Here is a 7,143-nt window from a genome sequence, read left to right as displayed (position 1 = left end):
CTTGCACCACAACATCAGTAATTAAATTAAATATTGATGTGTGATGGTGGTGTGCTGAGGCTGCATGGTAAGTGGAATTGCCATATCTAATTATCATCTTGCAGAAGTGGCCCCATTAGGGTTGTTAGTTAATCCTCCAAATGGTAATACTAGCAAAAGAGTAACTAACAACCACCCTAATTAATAGTCATCTCATTAGGTTTGACTAACATCCTTTTGTTTTGGGGGGCTGCTGGCTGGGCTTTCCTCATGTCTTTGTAAAGTTGTGCGCTGCTTGGGAGTGGGGACTGCAGTGCTTTGCTTCCACGTCTCAAGGAGACATGCTGCTTATTGGTTCTTTGAATTAACACATGGCAGCATGATAGGGTTAGAGATCCTTGGAGAAAACCACACCGAGATTATTTTAATAAGAGCTCCAAATTCACCCCCTGCCCCTGAGAGCAGAAGCATGTTAGAGGGGTGGGAGGTTGGGTTTACTTGTCCTTTGTCAAGCATGCAAGATTGGCTAGTGCCCTAGGTTTTGAAGCTTTACCACCTCCTTACTATACATAGACAACTCTCTCCTTGGAGAGGACTGCAAGGATATTTTGTTGGAATGCTCATTAAATTCCAGGGTCTCGTAAGCAGTTCAGTGGTGCCATTGCAATTCTGATTACTGTTCTACTGGTATGCTGAGCTGAGAATACAAAATGACTTCACTTGGGATTAGAGAGAGATTCCAGGCCAGATTTTAGGGAGAACTCTAACCATTAATCCTCTATCACTCCCTTGTATAATATAATCCATACAATGGCTGTTACACAGACTGGATAAGTTACATCATCTGAAGTGATTAATACTCATGTTCATTTAACTACTACAGATGCTATTCTCAGCTGTGACTGAGTGAACAAAAAATCAAGTGTATTAAAAAGCTATTCCCCAATTTGTGCTTTAGAAGCTGTTCCAGGGCTGCCCATCCTTCTCCAGCATCACAGGAAATAACTTCATAGATGACTCTTCCCACTGCACTTTAGACTAAAACAATGTCAGGACCTGTGTCCATCCAGCTGTCTCCAGTGAGGCTGTAATTCCATCCTAGCATCCTGGGGACAGCAGAAAACAAGAGGACCCAATTCTTGCCCTTTCCTCTCTATCACTACATGCAGAATTGCAGCTGGACATTGGATGGGATGGTTCAGGGTATTTTAAGTTCTTGATAATGGAGGGAAACGAAAGATATTTTATTATCCTTTATCACCCTTTGTTTCCTCCTCCTCTGCTGTTTCTCCTGCAAATCTCTTCCTCCCTTCTTGCCCCGTCCCAGGCACCACAAAAGCTGCTCAAGTTAAATAATGGGACAGCTGGTTTGTTTTTAAACTAAACATGCTGGCCCAGGTTCAAGCCTGCTATAACCCTCCAAAGCCAATGGAGTCACAACTAGGATGAAATTGGCCTGTTAACTGCAGCCTTTTTCTCTAAAAGCAAAGCAGGGATACACCCATCTCCAGAGACACTAGGGTCATTTCAAAGTTCTATATGGAGAATAGCTGTAAAATAAAGGGAAGTGTAGCATTTCTATCATAATTTACATCTTCAGAGCACTTCAAGCATTAGTGGTTTAACCGTGGCTGGAGCAGAGCATTTAGCTGTGCCAGTGTCAGGTTAAGATGTCTGGACTCCCCGGGGACCCAGGTTCTATTCAGCTCTTCATCCCCCAAGGGCAGAGAGTTTACTGCACGTGGCGCTTTCAGACGAGACTCTCAAAGCCAAGATCCCACATGGTCTGTGAGAACATTAAACACTGCTTGGTGTTCATGGGCCCTGAGATTTGTTCCAGCATCCTGAGTACAATCGCCCTGGTCTCACCCTTGCACAGGGCTGCCGTGCACCCATTGTCTGCCTGGCTGTCCTTGTCCACCCAGGGATGGTTGCATTTGCCAGGAGGTGAAATGATCCCTTTCTGTGCTCAGTCTGTGAGCTGTTGGCACTCAAAGGCGCCAGAGAAGCATGAGCTGCTGTTAGCAGAAGAGAGTTATATTGTTTGAAGTCTCATTTCCCTCATTGCTCAGTAGCATCTCCAGGGCTGAAGCACCACTGACTACAAAGTGCAGCAGTTCCCTGGAGTCCCAGGGGCACCAGACACTACTGAAATCATGGAGCAATAACTTGCTCCCATGGTTCTATTTTCATAGCTAATAACCAAGCACAACTATGCAGAGGAACATGCAATTCCTATTTGTGGCCAGGATCCTCTTGCCTCTGCCCCAGCCTCAGAGTCTCCAGGTCATAGTAACCCTCCTTCCACTTGGGAAAGGCAGAAAGCAGCAGTGAGGCCTGCGGGCCAAATACTCTCAGCCCCCAGCAGTTGCTCTCAGAGACCACCTTGCTTCCCTAACCTGTTTGCACATTCCGTAGTGAGAACAGCTAATCTCCCCATTAGTGCTCGGGGTTCTAATAGCAGAGTGAGAAACCCACCCCCAGCACAGCACACACCCCCAGCACCATCATCTAGCCCTGCCTGTCAGCTTTCTGGGTAATTCAGATCCCACAAACAACAGCCTAAATTCTCATCCTGAGGCTTTTCTGTAAGCCCTTCTCTCTCTCTCTCTTTTCTTTTTTTTTGGTCTTCCCTGAGGCACCTCATCCCTCTTTATATCCTGGCTTGGTTAATGGGACACACCTGCCAACATGACTCATCACTAATTACCCTGACCCTTAATGCAGCCTATTAGCACCCAAGCCTAGAGTGCTTCAGCAGAAGAGCTCTGCATCCTTCTCCAGGGTCTAGCACCTTGTTATACAGCATGAGGAGAGGTGAGGTTCTGTAGCCTGCAATGTGCAGGAGGTCAGACTAGAAGATCATGATGGTGCCTTCTGACCTTAAAGTCTGAGTGAGAGGGTCTGCAGTGCTAAACCTCATTCCAGGGACTAGAGCACAGGAGACTAGATCAGAGGAAAAGGCTGCTGTATGCCCATGCATGCCACCAAGCCTAGCTAGCTGGGTGCAGAAGGTCTTCTTGACCAGCTACAAATATAGTTTATAGCTGTTTATTTAGGAGGCATCAGGAATTTTACAAACCCTCACCAGGCAGGCACCAAAGAAATCCCGCAATAACCAGGATAACAATGAATGTATTCCTTTTTGTTTAGACCTATATATTAGCAGGGATGCAGCCACCACATTTTCCTATATGGCAGAGTAATACCTTATTACAGGATAATCTGCCATATGCCTTTTAGGTCAGTGGTTCTCAACCAGGGTACACAGATGTCTTACATGGGGTACATCAACTTGTCTAGATATTTGCCTAGTTTTACAACAGGCTACATAAAAAGCACTAGCGAAGTCAGTACAGACTAAAATTTCATACAGACATGACTCGTTTATACTGCTCTATATATTATACACTGAAACATAAGTACAGCATTTATATTCCAATTGATTTATTTTATAATTACATGGTAAAAATGAGAAAATAGGCAATTTTTCAGTAATAGTGTGCAGTGACACATTTGTATTTTTATGTCTGATTTGTAAGCAAGTAGGTTTTTAAGTGAGGTACAACTTGGGGGTATGCATGACAAATCAGACTCCTGAAAGGAGTACAGTAGTCTGGAAAAGTTGAGAGCCACTGTTTTAGGTCACGTTACTTCTAAGTACTTTCTCAATACACTGAATTACAAATCTGTCTTTACTAGTCCTGACAAATCAAACTGAGCCTATTATGCTTATTAAAATTTTAAGAAATTTGCCAAATACTTGTTTTTGCTGGCAAGTATCCTTTGTCCCCATATTGAACAAATCAGATATCTAAGTTTCTATTTGTCTATTTTGCTGTGTGTGTACCTGATGTTTTAATTTTCCCACACTCACATCACAGCATGCATTGGAACCATTTCTTTAATTTAGGACATTCTGTCCTTTTGCCATGAGAAACAATACTCTAGTAGCTATTAACGGTTGAGTGATTTAGGCTACGGCTAAACTACAGCTGATATCAGCAAAACGTGCGTCGCTCAGGCGTGTGAATATTTCAGTGCTCTGAGCGCCATAAGTTACAGCGCTTGTGTGCACAGCATTATGTCAGCTCCTTCCGGCATAGAGCGTCTTCACCAGACGCACTGCAACAGCAGCTGTGCCGCTGCAGTGCTAAACAAAGACATACCCTTAGCAACTTCCTTGAATGAGACCCCTAAAGGGTTACCAAAGGATTGGTAATAAATACCCAACCGTTTGTAATATTTGCCATGAGTCACACCCCAATACTCTTTAATAATGGGACATGCTTAGCATATATCTATATAAACTCATCTCTTCCCCACAGTTTCTCCAACATCTACGCTCATCCAGTCTGGATTTTTTTTAAACTATGCTGGTGTAAGGTACCTTAGAAAGAATTTCTTAAAGACGTTTTCTCTTAATATGCTACAAATCCAGGTTGTGGCTTCTCTTTGTCAAATCAAGGCTCATTTCTTTGGCATAGTTAGGGCTAACACTAATCAAATTCACTTCCCCAGCCTATCACATCTGGACATTTCCCAGCCAAGGAAGTTGCCGGCAGAGCTGACTGAAACTGGAAAGTTCCATTTTGCAAAGTGTTGACATTTCAAAATTTATTTTTGTTCCCAAAATCTTTTAGAAATTTCCATCGAGTGTAACGTTTGGGGGGGAAATTGTTTATAAAATTTTGTACTGGAAAATATTTGTAATTGAATTTCATGATCAAATTTTCATTTTGAAATTTATTTTTGTTGTATATTGTTCTTACATTATTTCATATCATGTCAGCAGTAGTAGTGCATAATGTCACTTTGTAAAAGAAAATAAGATAGCCACTCACTACTAAAATGTCAAACTGTTTCATTACAACACAGACAGGAGACACTTTGATCTAGAAAATAAGGTTAGATGTTTCACTTACTACCAATTAGCAGCTGCCTTTAATGATTTACAAAATAAAATATAAATAATGTAATAGACTATTTCATGCTAATAGTTGTTGGGCCTGCCGGGACAGGTCATATTATTTAAAGTAATGCCATAATAGGATATGACCTGTGCTTGTAGGCCCGACTACTACCGACATATAATGAAATAATGTAAAAATAATATAAAACTGAAAAAAAATTCAAAACAACATTTTCATTTTGAAATTACATTTCAATTTTTTGCCTAAACTAATTTTTTGGAAACTTTTGTTTAAGGAAATTTCATCAAAATTTATGATTTTGTGAAAAAAATTGGATTATTCAAAATGGCGTTTTGTAACAGAAAACTCTGGTTGGAAATGTTTTGATCAGCTCTAGTGCCCAGGAAAGCCCACATTTTTATTGATGGAATTTTGTCTAGGCATAAGCTGAAACTGCCCTTAACTCCAGGCAGCTGTTGGGACATTCCCAGCTGGTTCTATGACAATAACCTCACTTTATGCTTACCTTCATGGATTTTGTTTGCATGTGTCAGGTATTGGCATGTTATTGTGGTCACTCGCAAGCTAACTATATAGCTCCCTAAGGCAGAAAATCCCAAGTGAGTATTGGTTGAAATGGACAACCTACAAAGTGTATAGGTCATCTAGCCATGTGAAACCATTGGGTTTCTGTATGAGTGACTGGTCACCAGCTGCTTATTAACTGTTATTAGTATTGTTGGGAGGGAGGAGGTTAAAACAAAGCTCGAGCATAGGAAAAAGATTGGAAGCGAACAGGGATTCTGCAGTAGGGAGGGGATTGTATGGCTGTGGGGAGGAGAGGAATGATTCGATGCAGGAAACGATAGAGAACATTCTTCAGCAGGAAGGGGAAATGTTTGTGTTCAGCAGAAGACCTACCCTCTAAAGCCATGTGTCATCCACACCTGCATTGGCCTCTGCCCATTCTAGCCTGGTTCTGTTTGCCTGGTGCTGTTTTCATGCACAATGTCACTTGTTCCAATAATGTCGAGCTCTGAGTTTCAATCTTCCAGGTAGAAGAGCTTTGATAGAAGTGGAACTATCCAGATTTCATGCTTTTAAATAGCACATGCTGTATTCAATGAATTTCAAAGACACGCTAAACCCAAATTACTGCTATCCATGGATCTTGAGAAGCTTTTATAAATGGCTGCATTACAGTGTAGTACAAAGCCGTGATTTCCATAATGCTTGTCTAATGTATAGAGCATTTTACACAGAGCAGACCCTGTTTCATCTTGAAATGCTTTTTAATTAATTCAATTCATTAATACTGCTTGTCATGGCTAAACTCTTGAGACTTAACAAAAACTTTACTTCAGCAGTTGTCAACACATTTCATTAAAACATATGTTTTTGAATGCTTTCTGATAACATAGCTATTCTTCATATGCAGAGTGCACTACTTAGATGTATTAAATTGAGAAGGGGAGTCCCTGTAAAATCTCTATTATATATTGACAAAGCTGCATTTAGAGATTACAGCTGGGTGAGCCAGCCCAGGGGACACTCACCCACAGCCCCTTAATGAACCAAATCCAAGCCTCTCAGTGGGTTTGGATAGGGACGCTTCTTTCCCCAACTCTCTCTCCTTGGGATCCTCCAGGAGGCCCTGGGTCCCTCCTTCTCTGCATCACACACAAAGCCGGCTGGAGAGAGCTCTTTGCATTGGTAGACACTTGGGCCTGTGGTTTGGGCCAAGTGTGAACAGACAACTCTCTGTTTAGCAGAGGAGTTTTGTTTCCTTCGCAGTCAAAGGCAAGGCAAAAACCTTTAAACTTCTCTTGTCCTTGGGGCTGACCTCTAAAGGAGTCTCAGATCACCAGTGAGCCTACAGAGTTATGGTAGTGGTCCGAGTGGTGGAGGAGCTTACTTGCCAGTGATCCATGGCAGCAGGAGAAAGGCCATGGAGATAGGCCGTGGCGCTGCTTGGCCAGCCCTCCTGGAGCTAGGGAGCATTTCCACCAAGCAGTTCTGGAAGCTCACTGGGCCCAGGAGTCCTTGGGGTAGCATGGACTCATTGGCTCACTCCTAAGAGGGAAGGCAGGGACCACTGATGACTTGAGATGGACATCAGACCAGAGGAGGGGTGCAGTTAGTATGCCCCCAAATGTCTGTACTCAGGCCGCGGAGCAGCCTAGGAAGCAGTCAGCTTTAAGAGACTGTTCTGGAAGAAAACAGCGAGGAGTCCGGTGGCACCTTGAAGATG

The sequence above is a fragment of the Trachemys scripta genome, chromosome 20 (genome assembly GCF_013100865.1).
Source record: "Trachemys scripta elegans isolate TJP31775 chromosome 20, CAS_Tse_1.0, whole genome shotgun sequence".
Lineage (NCBI taxonomy): Eukaryota > Metazoa > Chordata > Testudines > Emydidae > Trachemys > Trachemys scripta.
The sequence above is the reverse complement of the archived record's forward strand: the minus strand, read 5'-3'. Positions refer to the sequence as shown.